This window comes from Diceros bicornis, chromosome 8 (assembly GCF_020826845.1).
Source record: "Diceros bicornis minor isolate mBicDic1 chromosome 8, mDicBic1.mat.cur, whole genome shotgun sequence".
In the NCBI taxonomy this organism is placed as follows: domain Eukaryota; kingdom Metazoa; phylum Chordata; class Mammalia; order Perissodactyla; family Rhinocerotidae; genus Diceros; species Diceros bicornis.
Genome location: NC_080747.1, coordinates 18,989,431 through 19,008,932, shown reverse-complemented (window position 1 = coordinate 19,008,932; position 19,502 = coordinate 18,989,431).

The window sequence follows — 19,502 nt, the reverse complement described above, 5'->3', positions numbered from 1 at the left end:
CCATTTTGTTAGTTTTTGGTCTATCTTTATCATATTTCTCTTTGCAAAAACCAGCATACGCATATCTCTGCCCCTTTATTACACAAGAGAATCACAATGTACATCATGTTCTAGACCTTGTTTATTTCATTGAACAGATATCATGGAGATCACTGCACATCAGTGTATAGAGACCTTCACCATTCTTTTTTTAAATGGCTGTTAGTGTTCCTTCATGTGAATGTATCATGGTTTGTTTAAGCAATCCAGATTGATAAACATTTGTCATTATAAATAATATCTCAGTGGATAACCTTATGCCTAAGTCATTTTGTATATTTGGGTTATACTTTGGAAATGATTTTTCTTGGTCCAAAAGTAAATGTGTGTATAATATCTTAATCATTGCCAAGTTAGTCCCATAGAGGTGGAATTATCACATTCCCACGACCAATAGAGGAAAATGCCTCTTTTCTCTCAGGATTGCCAACCAAGTAAGCTGTTAAATGTCTGGATTTCGCCATACTGATAAGGGAGAAATAGTATTTCAGTGTAGTTTTAATATATTCAGTTATATTAATATAAGTATTTCAGTGTAGTTTTAATATATTCAGTTATATTAATATAAGTGAGGTTGATCTTTTCAAATGTTTAAGATATATTTTCTATATTTTGCCTAATTTCTTTTTTTTTTTAGTCTTTTTTTTCCCTTCACATTTTAAGACCTTATTTTCTTTTGGAGAAATTATTCTTTTATGAAAGAATAATTGAAAGAATGAAAGAATTTGAAAATATCTTTTCTAGTTTGTCCTTTGTATTTTGACTTTCATTTTAGTGGGGGATTTTTTGTCAGTGAAAATGTTTTTAAAAATATTGTTCTACAGTTAAATGTATCAAGATTGCCTTTCATTGTTTTGAGTTTTGACTTACAGTTATGAAAGTGTTTCTCATTCTGTTATTAAAGATATTCACATATTTCTTACTAAAACATTATGAGTTCAGTTCTTATATTTAAAGCTCTGATTTATTTAGATTTTATCCTTGTGTACAATGTGAAGTATGGGTGTGATTTGATCATTTTCTTAATAGCTATTTTCCACATCTTTTCCCACATTGTTATGAGTTGAATTTTGTCCCCCTAAAAAGAGATTGTGAAGTCATAACCCTCAGTACATCAGAATCTGACTTTATTTGGAAATAAGGTCTTTACAGGGGTAATCAAGTTTAAATGAGCTCATTAAGGTGGGCCTTAATCTAATATGACTGGCATCTTTATGAAAAGGAAATTTGGACACAGAGATAGACACACACAGAGGAAAGACAACACGAAGAGACACAAGGAGAAGAGGGCCACCTAAAAGCCAAGGAACACCTGAGGCTGTCAGAAATTAGGAGTAAGGCTTGAAACAGATCCTTCCCTAGAGCCTTCAGAGGAAGCATGGCCTTGCCTATACCTTGATTTCAAATGTTTGGCCTCCAGAGCTGTGAGACAATATGTTTCTATTGTTCTAAGCTACCCAATATATATTATATTATATTTACATATATATATTTTATAAAATATATATGGTATGGTCCTCTTTCTTACCATTTCTCCCTTGGATACTCAGCTCCAACCATGTTGGCCTCTTTGCTCTTCCTTGAATAGGTCAAGGTCGTTCCTGCCTTAAGGCATAGGCATTTGCTCTTCTGATTGCTGGAACTGTCTTGATATTTTTACTCAATTTAATTTTGGCGATTTCCTTAAATTGTAAGCTCCAGTGCACTTTGTTACATGGCCTTCCCTGATCACTTTGTATATAATAGCCTGTCTTCTCAGTCCTTACCTGCTTTATTTTTCTTCATACTACTTATTTATATCTGAATTTGTATTGCCTATTTGTTATTTTACTTCTTATCTCTTTCACTGAGATCTAAGCTCCCTGAGGAGAGAGACTTTGTCTCCTTCACTTCGATATCTTCTGGCTTATAACATGTATAAGGTGCTCAATAAATATCTGTTGAATGAATAAATAAAATGACAGCGTCTGTAAAATCCTTGACACATAATAGTTGTTTAATGGATGGTACCTTCCTTTCTCATTTATTCCACAGAAGTAATTTTTTTATTGTTGTAGTAACACTGAAGACATGTGTAAAACATAGCTTATTCCTTCCCTACAATCTATACCCCTGACCTCTAGTTAATAAAGACCTGAATAATCTGATTTCATCTTTTGAACTGCATGAACTGGGTGTGGTTTTTTCCTAATCCAGGCACTTCTGCACTTGACAAGAGGTCATAGCAATTTAAATGCTTCTTCCCTGTCATTATTCATGTTAATTTCTTGGGTTCTGGGTATGCTCGTGCGTCCAATTATATGTGGGATGTTTGCTTTCCAGATGCCAACAGAAAGCACATCTCTGCATTTGCTTTTCACAATCAAATCTCCAGCCTGTAACAGTGTCTCTCTTGGTGGTTATCATTTTGCCAGTCAAGACTTAATGGTGCTCTCAACTAAAACGGAAGATATTCAGGCCAGTTTGACTTCCTCATTCTTCAAATGGAAAGGTCTTGGCATCACTGATTTTCTTTAAGATTTTGCAGAGTAATAGTCTAAGATTGAGGTAGAGAATTGCCTGTCCTACTGAAAGTTGAGCAAAGTGTGCAATTTGGGAAAGTTTCTGACCCAGCTTGACATTTCTCTGAATTGTCAGTGCCCTGGCACTTAGGACCAGAGGGAGATATGGAATTTAGTCTCTGCGGTCATGGCCCTTTTGACAGACAGGACGAGAGGGTCTAATCACCAATGGGGGTGTCTAAAATGCCAAGGAGCAGGGGAAAGGGTCAAAAGACTGAGAAAGAAACTCACATTCACCAGGTATATATTGTGTACATGGCACAATGCTGGAAGCTAGGTCAGGAGCACTTAAGTAGCTTTCAGAGCAAGAAATGTCTGGCAGCTTTAACACAATGCTGGTTTAGGAACATCCCACTGCTTTACCTCTTAAGCTCTGCTATGTTCTGAATGTTTGTGTCCCTCCAAAACTCCTGAGTTGAAATCTAACCCCCAAAGTGATAGTATTAGGAGATGGGGCCTTTGGGTGGTGATTAGGTAGTGAGGGTGGACCCCTCATAAATGGGATTAGTGCACTTATAGAAGCAATCCAAAAAAACTCCCTAGCCCATCCCACCATGTGAGGTTACAGTGAGAAGACAAACATCTATGAGCCAGGAAGCCAGTCCCCACCAGACACTGAATCTGCCAGTGCCCAATCTTGGATTTCTAAGCCTCCAGAATTGTGAGAAATAAACGTTTGTTATTTATAAACTACCCAATTTGTGGTAGTCCTTTGCAAATTTTCTACATCTAGAACATCTACAGTTCTAGATGTTCTATAAACCTGAACCGGCCCAGTTTCTGTTGTAGTATCCCAAATGGATTAAGACAAGCCCTCCTTCTTGACTTTGTCTAGCGTAGTTGTTCCCAAACTTTAGACAGTCAGTATGCTACCTTTACTACTTTGGTCATATTTGAGTACCACTGTACTGTTATTTACCTTTACTTTTGTTGTAAAATCAACTTACTTTTTAAAAAATTGTATCAATTAATTATAAAAGAAAATGTTATATTGTTCCTAAAGCCATTTTCTTTAGTCATAGGGAGTAACTATTAATTAAAAATTATTGTTGTATCACCTCACATTATATCATATGTCACCAGTGGCCTGAGTCCCTACCTTACTTTGAGAAAATCTGGAATCCTTGACTTCCACTCCAGACTATTTGAATGACAGATTTGGGATCTCATTTCTTGTCTGACTTTATTATGATATGGGATCACCCAGTTGGTCTGAGTCCCAAATTGTCTCTGTCTTCTTCTATTTTCCTTCTATCTCTGCCACTGCAAAAGCAACCCCTCTGGAGGTCCATCTTCCTCTCTTCCTTCTTGAAGATCTAATTTCCCAGTCAAAGCTAGACATCTTTACATCTTCCCAACTGGCATAAGGAAGCTACAAAGAAAAAAAAAAAGTAGAAATGAAATTACTTAAAAAATGTCAACCATGAGCCAAATATAGTTCTATATGCTCTATAAACCTGAATTCATTCAATACTTTCAAACCATCCATTGTAATTCCCATTTTACAGGTAAGTGAAATGCGCTAAACAGAATGTTAGAAATTTACAAAGGTAACACATGGGTAAAGCTGAGATGTAAAGCAAGTTATATCTGACAATAAATTATCTGCTTCTTCCAGTAAAAGAAAGTCCTGAAGAAGAGAGTCCATTGGCATTTCAAAGACATGATATGCAGAGTTGATAATCCCTCTTAAACTGACAAAACCTCAATCATTTTTGTGATTCAAATAGCTACAAAATATATGTGTTTCTGAGTCAAGTTGCACTTAAGGTATGAAAAGACTGTTTTCAAAGAGCCATTTTATGTTCAAGAGCCTTATAGATAGGATCAGGCAACTCAAGGTGGCTAACTGAGAAGATCTATTTCTTGTTGCAGTCTTAAATGTGCTGAAATGATATCCAATTCATAATGCTACTATTGATATGCCCAGAGGGTAGAATCCTGTGACTACTTAATCTCATGTTCCCTCAGAGCAGAGGACTGCATAATCTTTCATTGTGTGAGGAACGATCATTCATTTGAGCATTTCTCTCTTTTTGGCTATTTACGTTATCTCATTTCTTTGCTTATATGAATAATTGTGTTATTATTAGTTTTAGAGTCCAATTTGATAAGTAAGGATGATATTTCATTTCTAAATGGATTTCTTTTATAGTTTATGAGTTTAAAAGTGAGTATTTGTGTGTATCAGACATTAATTGCTTTTTGTTTAAATTTTTAATTTACGTACATTTTGCATTTCTCTATGTGTATGGTTGCTTTTTCCTCATTTACTTGCAAGCTCCATGAGGACAGGGAACTTGTCTGTGCTGTTCACTGCTGTATTCCCAGATTCCAGAATAGTACTAGGTACAAAAATAAGCAAGATTAAATAAGAAAGGTCCCCTGTGGTTTACTTAGGAATTATGTCAATGATGTTAATAAGAACTTTCCTTAGGATGAAAAAGTTACACAGGCTAGCACAAAATCTCAATGTCAAACACACTTTGTCCTGGTCAGACAGATCATCCTGAGTTCAGGCTGCACATTTCCTAGGTGTCACATAGATCTTACCTAACAGATGTGGGCCTGAATGTCTACTTTCTTACTGTAAACTTTCAACTAAACTAAAGAGAAATATGGATGTTCAACACTCCCCCTTTGGGCCATTGAGTTTTGAATGATAAATTCTCTAAAGAAATGAGGAATGAGCAGGTGAATAAATATTTGTCTAAAAATAAGGAAAGTCCAAGTTGCAAAAAGAATTTACTGGCTCTGAAGGAAAGACAACTTAATAATGAGAAATTGCTATATAGGTCAACCCTTTACAAAAAAAAAAAGGAAAGAACATATAAATGTTTACATTGTGACGGCATTTTCCTAAACTTTTCAAATTTGAAAGTTGTACTAATAACCCAATTAAAATTCTTAAAACACACGCATGCACTCCCACCTACCCACAGGCCCTATACACACAATAGAGTCAATAAAACTTTTGCTACCCTCAGAGAGAAAGCACTTAGCTATGACAGGCCTTTCTAGCAGCTCTTACTATGGGCCAAGCACTGTGTCCAACACGTAATGTTCAGGAGCTCAGTTAATTCTCTGAGGTAGTTAACGCTATCCCACTTGACAGATGTAAAAACTGAGACACAAAAAGGTTGCATAACCTGTTCCAAGACAGAAAGCTCCTAAGAGGCAGAAGCAGGATTTCATAACCCATGCAGTCTGGCTCAGAGTCGGAATCCCTGACTGATAAACATAATTCCGCAAGCTAAGGATTCTACTCCTTCGACATGTGTATTTCGGGTTTCTCCCCCCTTTGAAACAATAGTGTATAATTTTTAGTGGTAAATATGTCCTGGGCACCAATCTAAGTGATTTGTTATACACTAACTCATTTAGACTTCAAAACAACCTTGTAGGGAATATGCTATTATTATTGTTTCCATTTTGCAAATGAAGAAACTAGGACAAACTTAGGTCAAGTAACTTCATCTAAGTTATATGTTTGTAAGAGATAAATCCTCCTCCCTTCTTTTCCTACCCTCTTCTCCATATCTCCCTATCTCTTCCTCTTCAATCAAAATATTATATCCACAAATTGTCTTCCAACCTTTTGTTTTCGAGTTTATGTTTTCAATTGAAATGATTATCAGGCACCCACCATCTCCCACTTATTTTGCACTTATTTTTTAAAGCACAGTATGTAATTCTTGTCTTATACAAGTTGTCACAGAAAATAGAAGATGAAATGGTACACATTAATGTCTAGTTCTCCTCTCTTTCCTAAGCACATAATTCTCTTCTTTCTAGTGCTCATTAGACTTAGATGGGATCATGTGACCAGTTCTGGCCAATAGATTGTGAACAGAAGGTACACCTGTTGCTTTCAAGCTTGGCAGTGAAAAGGCCTCACACCTAGATGGTAGAGCAGCAAAATCTAAGTAGACTGGCCACTGAGTCAGTACATGGAGGACAACTCCAATAGAGAAGTGTTGGGGGCTGTAACATTTCTCATATCTCATTTATTTATATGAGAAAAAATAAGATGCTGTATTTAAAACATTGAGGTTTGAGATTTGTTTTTTTTTTAACAGTTTAGCCTCATCTATCTTGATTAATACTATAGCCAAAATTTCCAGCTAATTTAATAAAGCTCGTATAGTTTTTGTTACAAATTTGATTAAGGACATTGCAAGAAAAGGAAGTAATAGGCTCACTTTACTTATGAATGTAGATTTTAAAAATCTAATATATATTATATATTACATCATATATAAGTAAACCCAATAAGTTTTATAAAATATATTATGATCCATAAGTCAGGTTTATCCCTGGAATGTAAGGTTGGCTTAACATCAGAAAGTCTACCCATATGATGATACAACACGTTAATATAGAAGAAAAATCAAATGATTATCTGAATATATAAAGAAAGATATTTAATAGGTTTTTAACACCTATTCATGATTTAAAAATTCTCACTAAACTGAAAATTTAAGAGCACTTCCTATCTTAGTGTTCCTGATGGGAAGCAGACTCTGAGACAGATATCTTCACATGGAAAGTTTATTGAGGAGTGCTCTCATGAACAATATCTGGGGTTTGGGGAGAGTGAAGGAGCAGTTTTGGGAAGAGAAGTTGTTGAAATGTATGAAATTGTTACACAGGCCTCACCTAATCCTGTAAGGAGCATGGGAGCCAGCATAGCCATTCAGAGTTGAGCTCATTTGAAACAAAAGGATCATAATTTTATACAACCAAATCTACACATTATTAGATATAGCATGTCCCTGGGAAAGGGCCATGGCCTTGTGCAAGTAGGGTCTCTTCAGCCATGGTCAAGTATTGGAGGGACTTGGATGAGAGCTGTTGATATGCCAGCAGCTGGGAGAAAGAGAGTCCATCTTGAAAGAGAGAACGAGCAGTGCACCACAGCATTCACTACATTTGGAAAATATGTGTAACAGAAATTTAAATCTATTCTCTATAAGGCAACAAAGCCCACTATTACGGTTTATTAAAACATGGTAGAGGAGGTCCTGGGGAACGTTCTTAGAAAAGAAAAAGAAATAATAACAGATGTAGGGAATTGAAAGGAAAGATCTAAAACTATCATTATTTGTAGAAGATATGATCATCTACATAGAAGAAATAACAGAAGTAGCAAACAATTACATCAAATGAGACAGTTAAATAAGCTTATCATATATAAGATCAACTTGAAGTAATCAAAGATCAAGTTGCAGTAAACTAAAAGATTAAGTGCAATTCATATATCAACAGAAACTGTTCTGAATCCAAGAATTAACAAAGAATTCACAAGACTACTGTGGAGATTGTATTCCATCAGAGGGATGACCTAATGTTATAAATTCCCTTTGAATTACTTCATAATCTCACATTTTAGATACTCAGTAAGTATGTTCTCAAATTTATATGGAAAAATAAAAATACACACCATGTATTAGGAGAATTGAAACAGAGGAATATGCATCTAGCTGCATCTTGATTTAGTACTAAATTTCAATCATAAGGAAACGTTTCTTCAGGCAGCCACATAGAAAAATCAAGTCTGCTTTCTAGGATAAAATCTTCATATTAGCCTCAGACTTCTCAGAAATCTTAGGTAAAGGCTACAAAATTCTAAGGAAAGGAAAGAGCTAGCTAAAATTATCACACCCATCCAAGATACGCTAAAGCAGATAGGACAATAGACAGAACAAAAGACATATAAACTTGAAAAAATTCAGAGAAGATAGAAGCCATAAGCTCTCCTTTGAAAAAAATCTACTAAAAGCAAACCAAGAGGTGAATTAAAGAGCCCAGAAATGGAACAAGTATCCATAAAATCATTAAATCTATTTAAATGTAGAAATAAGACTAAGAAACTGGGAGAATTAGAGTTACAGAGCATAATATAAATTGTAGAACATTTTAAATAAGATGTGTACATCAAAAATGATAATTAAGGGAGGGATAAAGCATGAGGAAATGTGTGAGTCCATTTCATATTTGACAGCAAGGAATCATTCAACGTTGTCTACACTGAACATGTCCTTAACTACATCACGCCTCAGTTCCGTAAATATTTCGGTATTTCTGGAGAGAAGTCAAGATGGCGGCATAGGCAGACTCTGAATTCACCTGCTCCACAAATGTGGTATTAGAACTTGCAGCCAACTGTGTGGGGGCTCCCCAGACCTGATAAAGAGACTGAAGAGCCCACAACAACTACAAGCAGCTGAGCATTACAACAGCTGACCAGGAGCATAACTCGGCCTCCCTGGATGCCTACAGGGAGAGCAAACAGGCCACAACAGAAGGGCACACGTGGCCCACATAGGGGTCACCCCTGGAACATTGAGAACTGAGGTAAGCACACTGCAGGCCTCCAAAGGCATCACTTATATAAGGTCACTTATCCAAGAGCAGGACACATAGCTGACCTACCTAATACGTAGACATAAGCACAGGGAAAGAGGCAAAATGAGGAGGCAAAGGAGTACATTCCAAGTAAGGGAAGAGGACAAAACCCCATAAAAGGAACTAAGTGAAACAGAAATGAGCAACCTACCTGACAGAGAGTTCAAACAAAGAGTGTTAAGGATGCTCACTGATCTGGGGAGAAGAATAGATGAACTTAGTGAGAATGTCAACAAAGAAATGGAAGATATAAAAAAGAACCAATCAGAAATGAAGAATACAATACTGGAAATGAAAAATTCACTAGAGGGACTCAAAAGCAGAGTAGAGGTTACAAAGAACGGATCTGCGAGCTGGATGAAAGACTAGAAGAAATTACCCAAACTGAACAGGTAAAAGAGAAAAGAATTAAAAAGAGTGAGGACAGTCTCAGGGACCTCTGGGACAACATTAAGCACACTAACATCCATGTTATAGGTGTCCCAGAAGGAGAAGAGTGAGACAAAGGGGCAGAAAATCTATTTGATGAAATAATAGATGAAAACTTCCCTAACCTAAGGGAGGAAACAGACATCCAGGTACAGGAAGCACAGAAAGCACCAGACAAGATAAACCCAAAGAGGCCCACACCAAGACACATCATAATCAAAATGTCCAGAATTAAAGATAAAGAGAGAATCCTAAAAGCCGCAAGAGAAAGACAAGCTACATACAAAGGAAACCCCATAAGGCTATCAGCTGACTTCTCAGCAGAAACCTTACAGGCTAGAAGAGAGTGGCGTGACATATTTAAAGTGCTAAAAGGAAAAAACTTACAGCCGAGAATACTCTATCCAGCAAGGTTATCATTCAAAATGGAAGGAGAGATCAAAAATTTCCCAGACAAGCAAAAATTAAAGGAGTTTGTCAAGAAGAAACCAGTGCTACAAGAAATGTTAAAGGGACTGATTTAAGGGAAAAAAAGAAGACTGCAAATAGGAAAAACTATCTATTTCCATGATAAGAGGGTAATGGATACAAATGCACAAAAAAAGAGGTTAGATATGATTTCAAAAACATAAAATGAGGGAGGAGGGGAGTTAAAGAGTAGAGCTTTGAGACAGAGGTCAAACTAAAGAGACCATCAATTCTATATAGAAGGAGAAAGGAACAGAGAAGGACTACTAAAACACTGAGAAAAAAAAAAGTTAAAAAATGGCAGTAAGTACATACTTATCAATAGCTACTTTAAATGTCAATGGACTAAATGCTCCAATTAAAAGGCATAGGGTGGCTGATTGGATAAAGCAACAAGACCCATACATATGCTGCATACAAGAGACACACTTCAGACCTAAAGACACTCACAAACTGAAAGTGAAGGGGTGGAAAAAGATACTCCACACAAATGGCAATGAAAAGAAAGCTGAGGTAGCAGTTCTCATATCAGACAAAATGGACTTTCAAACAAAAACTGTAAAAAGAGACAAAGAAGGGCATTACATAATGATCAAGGGAACAATCCAACAAGAGCATATAACACTTGTAAATATCTATGCACCCAATGTAGGCGGACCTAAATATATAAAGCAATTATTAACAGACATAAAAAGAGAAATAGACAGTAACACAACAATACCAGGGGACTTTAACACTCCACTTACATCAATGGATAGATCATCCAAACAGAAGATCTATAAGGAAATATTGGTCTTAAATGACACACTAGAACAGATGGACCTAGTAAATATATACAGAGCATTCCATCCAAAAACCGAAGAATACATATTCTTTGCAAATGCACATGGAACATTCTCCAGGATTGATCACATATTAGGCCACAAAACAAGTCTCCATAAATTTAAGAAGATTGAAATTATACCAAACCTCTTTTCTGACCACAACGGTATGAAACTAGAAATCAACTATAGGAAGAAAATCAGAAAAGCCACAAATACATGGAGATTAAACAAAATGCTACTGAACAACGACTGAGTCAATGAAGAAATCAAAGAAGAAATCAAAAAATACCTGGAGACATATGAAAATGAAAATACGACATGCCAGAATGTATGGGATACAGCAAAAGCGGTTCTAAGAGGGAAGTTTATAGCAATACAGGCCTATCTCAACAAACAAGAAAAATCTCAAATAAACAATCTAACAATGCACCTAAAGGAACTGGAAAAAGAAGAACAAACAAAGCCCAAAATCAGTAGAAGAAGGGAAATAATAAAAATCAGAGCAGAAATAAATGAAATAGAGACCAAAAAAAAAATAGAAAAAATTAATAAAACCAAGAGCCGGTTCTTTGAAAAGATCAACAAAATTGACAAACCTTTAACTAGACTCACCAAGAAAAAAAGAGAGAAGGTACAAATAAGTAAAATCAGAAATGAAAGAGGAGAAATTGCAACTGACACCTCAGAAATACAAAAGATTATAAGAGAATACTATGAAAAGCTATACGCCAACCAATTCGACAATCTGGAAGAAATGGATAAATTCTTAGAATCATACAACCTTCCAAAACTGGATCAAGAAGAAGTAGAGAATTTGAATAGACCAATCACCAGTAAGGAGATCGAAACAGTAATCACAAACCTCCCCAAAAATAAAAGTCCAGGACCAGACGGCTTCCCTGGTGAATTCTACCAAACATTCAAAGAAGACTTAATACCTACCCTTCTCAAACTCTTCCAAAAAATTGAGGAGGGGGGGAAGCTCCCTAACTCATTCTACGAAGCTGATATTACCCTGATACCAAAACCAGACAAGAACAACAGAAAAAAAGAAAATTACAGGCCAATATCACTGATGAACATCGATGCAAAAATCCTCAACAAAATACTAGCAAATCGCATACAACAATATGTTAAAAAGATTATACACCATGATCAAGTGGGATTTATTCCAGGTATGCAGGGATGGTCCAACATTCACAAATCAATCAATGTAATACACCACATTAATAAAATGAAAATCACATGATCATTTCAATAGATGCAGAGAAAGCATTTGACAAGATACAGCATCCATTTATGATAAAAACTCTGAATAAAATGGGTATAGAAGGAAAGTACCTCAACATAATAAAGGCCATATATGACAAACCCACAGCTAATATCATCCTCAATGGTGAAAAACTGAAAGCTATCCCTCTAAAAACAGGAACCAGACAAGGATGCCCACTGTCACCACTCCTATTTAACATAGTACTGGAAGTCCTAGCCAGAGCAATCAGGCAAGAGAAAGAAATAAAAGGGATCCAATTTGGAAACGAAGAAGTGAAACTGTCACTATTTGCAGATGACATGATTTTATATATAGAAAACCCTAAAGAATCCACCAGAAAACTTTTAGAAGTAATAAACGAATACGGTAAAGTTGCAGGATACAAAATCAACATACAAAAATCAGTTGCATTCCTAAACACTAACAACGAAGTAGCAGAAAGAGAAATTAAGAATACAATACCATTTACAATTGCAACAAAAAGAATAAAATATCTAGGAATAAACTTAACCTAAGAGGTGAAAGACCTGTCCACTGAAAACTAATAAAACATTGCTGAAAGAAATTGAAGAAGACACAAAGAAATGGAAAGATATTCCGTGCTCTTGGATTGGAAGAATTAACATAGTTAAGATGTCCATACATCCTAAAGCCATCTATAGATTCAATGCAATTCCTATCAAAGTTCCAAGAACATTTTTCACAGAAATAGAACAAAGAATCCTAAAATTTATATGGAACAACGAAAGACCCTGAATAGCTAAAGGAATCCTGAGAAAAAAGAACAAAGCTAGAGGTATCACACTCCCTGATTTCAAAATATACTACAAAGCTACAGTAACCAAAACAGCATGGTACTGGCACAAAAACGGACACACAGATCAATGGAACAGATTCGAAAGCCCAGAAATAAACCCACACATCTATGGACAGCTAATCTTTGACAAAGGAGCCAAGAACATACAATGGAGAAAAGAAAGTCTCTTCAACAAATGGTGTTGGGAAAACTGGACAGCCACATGCAAAAAAATGAAAGTAGACCCTTACCTTACACCATACACAAAAATTAACTCCAAATGGATTAAAGACTTGAATGTAAGACCTGAAACTATGAAACTTCTAGAAGAAAACATCAGCAGTACGCTCTTCGACATCAGTCTTAGCAACATATTTTCAAGCACCACATCTTACCGGGCAAGAGAAACAGTAGAAAAAATAAACAAATGGGACTACATCAAACTGAAAAGCTTCTGCACAGCAAAGGAAACCATCAACAAAACAAAAAGACAATCTAACAATTGGGAGAAGATATTTGCAAACCAAACATCGGATAAGGGGTTAATCTCCAAAATATATAAAGAACTCATGCATCTCAACAACAAAAAAACTACCAACCCAATAAAAAAATGGGCAAAAGACCTGAACAGACATTTCTCCAAAAAAGATACACAGATGGCCAACAGACACATGAAAAGATGTTCAAAATCATTAACTATCAGGGAAATGCAAATCAAAACTACAATGAGATATCACCTCATGCCCGTCAGAATGGCTATAATTAACAAGACAGGAAACAATCTGTGTTGGAGAGGATGTGGAGAGAAGAGAACTCTCACACACTGCTGGTGGGAGTGTAAATTGGTGCAGCCACTATGGAAAACAGTATGGAGATTCCTCAAAAAATTTAGGATAGAACAACCATATGATCCAGCTATTCCACTGCTGGGTATTTATCCAAAGAACTTGAAAACACCAATGTGTAAAGATACATGCACCCCTGTGTTCATTGCAGTGTTATTCACAATAGCCAAGACTTGGAAGCAACCTAAGCGCCCATGAAGTGACGAATGGATAAAGAAGATGTGGTATATATACACAATGGACTACTACTCAGCCATAAGCAACGATGAAATCCAGCCATTTTTGATAACATGGATGGACATTGAGGGTACAATGCAAAGTGAAATAAGTCAGAGGGAGAAGGTCAAATACCGTATGATTTCCCTCATTAAGTAGTAGATAATAACAACAACAAACAAACACATAGAGACAGAAATTGGATTGGTGGTTACCAGAGGGGAAGGGGGGAGGGAGGAAGGCGAAAGGGATAATTCGGTAGATGTGTGTGGTAATGGGTTGTAGTTAGTATTTGGGTGGTGAACATGATGTAATCTATGCAGAAATAGAAGTATAATGATGTACACCTGAAATTTATACAATGTTATAAACCAATGTTATTGCAATAAACAAAAAATTTAAAAAAAAGTCTTTTTGATATTTCTTTCCTTAAACCCAAAGGAATTCAAAGGGTTCAATATTGCATAATTTAAAAAACAAACAAAAAACCTTTTAAGTAAAATGCATTAATTTCTTTAGATTGACCACATTTTCTTTAACATTCTTTAAATTCAGGTAACATTAAATTAAGTCCTTTTAAATTTAATACTATCATATTAGCATGTCTCGAGGTATATATATCTATGTATCTATCTACCTCTACTATTTCCTGCTAAACAGATTAAAAAATATGAGTTCTTGTATGCATACAGATCTCATCAAATACTGATTATTTCCAGGAAGTAAGATTATTTGGGGTAATTTGTTGTTTTATTAATAATATGCAGATGTATTACTTAAACAGTAAAAATATTATGCTTAAAGAGATAAGTAAAATAAATCAAATGAAGTAAAAATAATCAAATGAAAACCTATAAATAAGAAATTAGGAAATTATGTTAATAAGAAAATTAAGTAAGGAGACTGGTTACAAAATTAAATATAAATTCAACAGATTATTTACATATCAAATAGTAGCCAACTAGGAAACATAATAAAGAAAAATTGTATTTCCAAGAATAACAAAAATCATAAAGACTCTGGGACAAACAATAAAATATGCAAAATTTATATGAAGAAAACCAAAAATTCTACTGAGGAACATAAATGATGATTCCAACGAATGGAGAGACATGCATTATTCTTGGGTAGGATGGCTTAATATTGTAAAGATGTCAATTTTTTCCTAGTTAATTTATGAATCCAAAGCAATCACAGCTGAAATCTTAATAAATCATTAAAACAAAATTGAGAATTCAGATACCAACTTAAATATTTGTTGAAATTTAGTTTATGATGTAGAAGACATTTTACATCAGTGGGGAAAATAAAATTTAATTAAAATTTTCAGAGGAAAATCAGGCTAAACATCTAAAACATTGAATTTGTAAGTAATTCCTTATAATAAAATGCATTCCAGAAAAATCAAATATTTAAATAAAAAATGATATTATAAAATATTAAGATGAAAACATGGGTTTCATGGTTTATCATCTTGGTGCATAGAAGACATTTCTAAACATGACATGAAACCTAAAAGCCATAAAAACAAGGTGACAAATTTGAATCCATAACATTGTAAAATTTTGGTGTGGCAAAACAAAACTGAACAAAGCAAAATACCCAGTGTTGGTAAGGCTGTGTGGAAATGGGCAACCTTATGCATTTTGGGGAGGAGCTTAAATTGGTACCAATTTTAGGAAGTGAGTTTGCCAATTGTGCTAAGATTTTAAATGTTCCTTCTCTTTTATCCAGTAATTCTACTTAGTTTATACAACCGATATTTATTGAAGATCTAATATGTATGTGGCATTGTAGTCAGTTCTGTCAAAAACAGGTGAATATAACAAAGACGGTCCCTGCCTTCTTGTATTCAAAATGTTTTTTTAAGGAATGAGGCATATTTTTTCATGATAGTAACAAAGCTTAAGCTTTAGAGTCCCTCATTTGCATGACCCCTTTCCAAGGCCTTAGTTATTTTTTGTGCTTAAATTTGAAATTTATTTCTTAAAGATGGCATTTTTAGGCCCCCCAAACCTAATTCTGGTCCTGCTTAGAGTAAATTTATAAAGATGTACACATGATTTTTCTTTATCACAGTTATATTTGTGGTTAAAAAAAGAAAGTATAGGGGCCAGCTTGGTGGCAAAGCGATTAAGTTCGTGCGCTCCACTTCAGTGGCCCAGGGTTCACTGGTTCAGATCCCAGATGGGGACTGATGCACCACTTCTCAAGCCATGCTGTGGCGGTGTCCCAGATAAAGTAGAGGGAGATGGGCATGGATGTTAGCCCAGGGCCAATCTTCCTCAGCAAAAAGAGGAGGTTGGCAACAGATGTTAGCTCAGGGCTAATCTTCCTCACACACCCCCCGAAAAAGTATAACCTGAATATAATAGTAATAAAAATAATATCAAATACTTGTATAGTTCTTACTATGTAGTAAGCACTTTTTAAAGCTCTGTACACTTATTAACTCAGTTTATCCTTAAAGTAACATGATAGTAATATTAATTGTCCCCATTACATGGATGAGAAAACTAAGCCACAGAGAGTTTAAACACAATCTAAGTGCTTATCAAAAGGCAGTGCACTAAATGAATCATGGCATAACCATCAAAATAATCTTATGGAATCGACATGATAAAATAAATTTCTATTAATTGACACGGAAATACATCCACTACATTGTAAATGAAAAAGTAGATTCAATATAGGATTGACTGTATGATTCATTTATGTAAAGAATTCTCTATATTTATTTATATCTCTATTTCTATGTTTCCCTTTTGTCAGATCCATATCTAATCTATATTTATAGGCTATCATTTGTATAGAGAGACACCTGGGAGAATGTTCTTCAAAATGGTGACAGTTTATTTCTGGGTCAATAAAATTTGGAGTGATTTTAAAATTTTTTCTTATTCATAATTTTATGCAGTGCTTGAATTTTTGACTGTTAATATATTTTTCTCATTGAGAAAATACATACCAAGATAGGGATAAAGATATGTTATAAGACATCATATATATTTTGCATGTATGTATAATCTAATTAATGTTCATGTATAGTGTGGAATAATATACAGCATAGAGTTAGTAATATCTACATAATAGGATTGTAGGAAACTTTAAAAATATTTTCTTTTTTATCTGATTTTTCAATTTTTCCTCAGTGCGCATACTATTCTCATGTAATAAGCAGTAACAATGACCTTTAAACACATTCAAAACAAAAATGTCAGCCATATATATCCCAAGTATTAAGTAATCCTTTTTGATCTGCAAACTCATTGAATGTATATTTTATATACGTTCCTTCAAACATAGCTTTAATAATTGCTTCTGTTATCACGTGTGCTTCTAAAAAACCAAGTATCTCACCTCTCTCTCTCTGCTCTTCACCCTTACCATTAGTGTCTGCATCTTGGAGGTTTTCTTCTTCATTCTGCATTTCTTCTGTAGATTCTAGGGTTTAAACTCATTATCAGTAATTCTATAGTGTTAATTCTGATCTTTATTGCTTTTAATGCAGATTTCTATTCTTTCATTTTTAATCTCCTTATAATCTTTCTTTATCATGTCAAACTCCTGTTTTTATTTTTACCTGCCTCTCAGCCAACTCGCCTCTTATCTCAACTTATTTTCATTTAATCTCATCTTTCATCTCTTTCTTCAGAGACAGTAGTTTTCATTTCTATTAAGATAACGAAACAGACAATTTCTGCAATTTCTGTTTCCTTTAATGACTCTTTAAACTGTTCTTTTTCTGTACCTTGATTGCTCTTTCCTCCTTTTATTGTGCACAATATTTTCAAGGGAACCATTTATTTTTCTGTTATCGGTGTTGTCATCCTTAAACAAAGGAGTATCTATGGATGGTTGATGGTGAACTGTATCATTCCCTTCCACTCAGCCCTAGATGACTGTTAAAATCCTCTTTTCAGATCTTAAGCAAAAAGGTTGGTTGATATCCGTGGCTCAAGGCCACATTTATGAGGTCCAACAGTCATTTATCTAACTGTGATGTTGGTTTTAGGAGGGACTTCCCATTCTTGAGGTATTGACTTGCTGTGAGGAGGCAGTATACTGTAGTAATTAGGATATTAGTTAGATACATTAAATGGTGCCTTCGAATTATGGGTCTTCCAATTATTAGAAGAGTCTTGAACCTCTTCAAGACCCACTTTACCCTATCTGTGAAATGGATACTATAAAAGCACATACCTCATTGTGTCTCATGAGGATTGATACTGATTGTCAAACATATATTGGACTGAAGTTCTTCAAACATACTAACTCACAGAATCCTCCTGACTATTTTTATTCTCATTTTGTAGGTGGAGAAATGGAGGCAGCAACATGTTAAGTAATTTGCCCAAGGTTACATAGCTTGTAAAGTGTAGAACTGGGATTAGAATCCAGTCAACCAGATTTCCAGTGAGTGCTCTGTATTTAGCATCTGATAAATGTTTGCTACTATTATCACTAGGAGGAAAATTCATTTATGGATGATTGAAAGTAGTGAGTAGTTCTTTCCTTTCCTGAAACAATAAAGGCAAAACTCAGTGTTCCACTTACATGGTTTTTTCCTCTTCCTTTTATATTCCAAGACGAAAATTTGCCATAGCTTAACTCTTCTGCCTCAGGGTGTGTAGAATTCCTGAAATTATAATCCCTGAAAATATTCAGAAGAAGTCCAAATTGGGGAATCTGGTATGGGATATATGTGTGTGCATGTGTGTGTGATGTCTGTGTGTGTTTGTGTAGTGTATAATACTTTCATCTGATTATATATACATATATATATCTATACATACATATACCACATACCACATCACACACACAACTACTTTAGAATATGTGTTCCATGTTCTGTTTCATAGAGCTGTGGCTATACAATCTATCTGTGGTTAGCAGTTGCCACCGATTCTGCTTTTCCGGGCCAAGGCATAGGCAAGTGCATTGATGTGTCTCTGCATTGTCCTTCACGTTGGCAATTTTGATCTTCTGCAAGTGACAAGATATGTGTTAATGTCACCTGACAATTGTGTTTCTCTTTTCCACTCCATGAATATTATAATTAGAGGAAATTCCTCTAAGATTTTGGCGGTAGATTAGTTGTCAATCTCAGTTTCTTAGTTTATTATGCACTCTCATCTCTTTCCATGTTGTCCTGGATATTCTATGATGAAAATCACAAAGTCTGAGATGGGAAATGCTCTTCAATCACCTTTTTTTTTTTTTTTTAATTTTATTTATTTATTAATTTTTTTCCCCCAAAGCCCCAGTAGATAGTTGTATGTCATAGCTGCACATCCTTCTAGTTGCTGTACGTGGGACGCGGCCTCCGCATGACTGGAGAAGCGGTGCATCGGTGCGCGGCTGGGATCCGAACCCCGGGCCGCCAGCAGCGGAGTGCGCGCACTTAACCTCTAAGCCACAGGGCCGGCCCTTCAATCACTTTTTTAAGCTGCTGTCCTCAATTCCACCTCTACTTTGTAACTGCACACACATATACACACACACATACAGCTGGAAGATTTGAACGTATGTTAACGCCAATGGCAATATAACAACAAAGAGAGTAATGTTAACATTATATGAGAGGAAAAAAAATAAGAGTAAAGTTTCCTTGAGAATGCTTGCTCTGTGCCCCTTACTCTG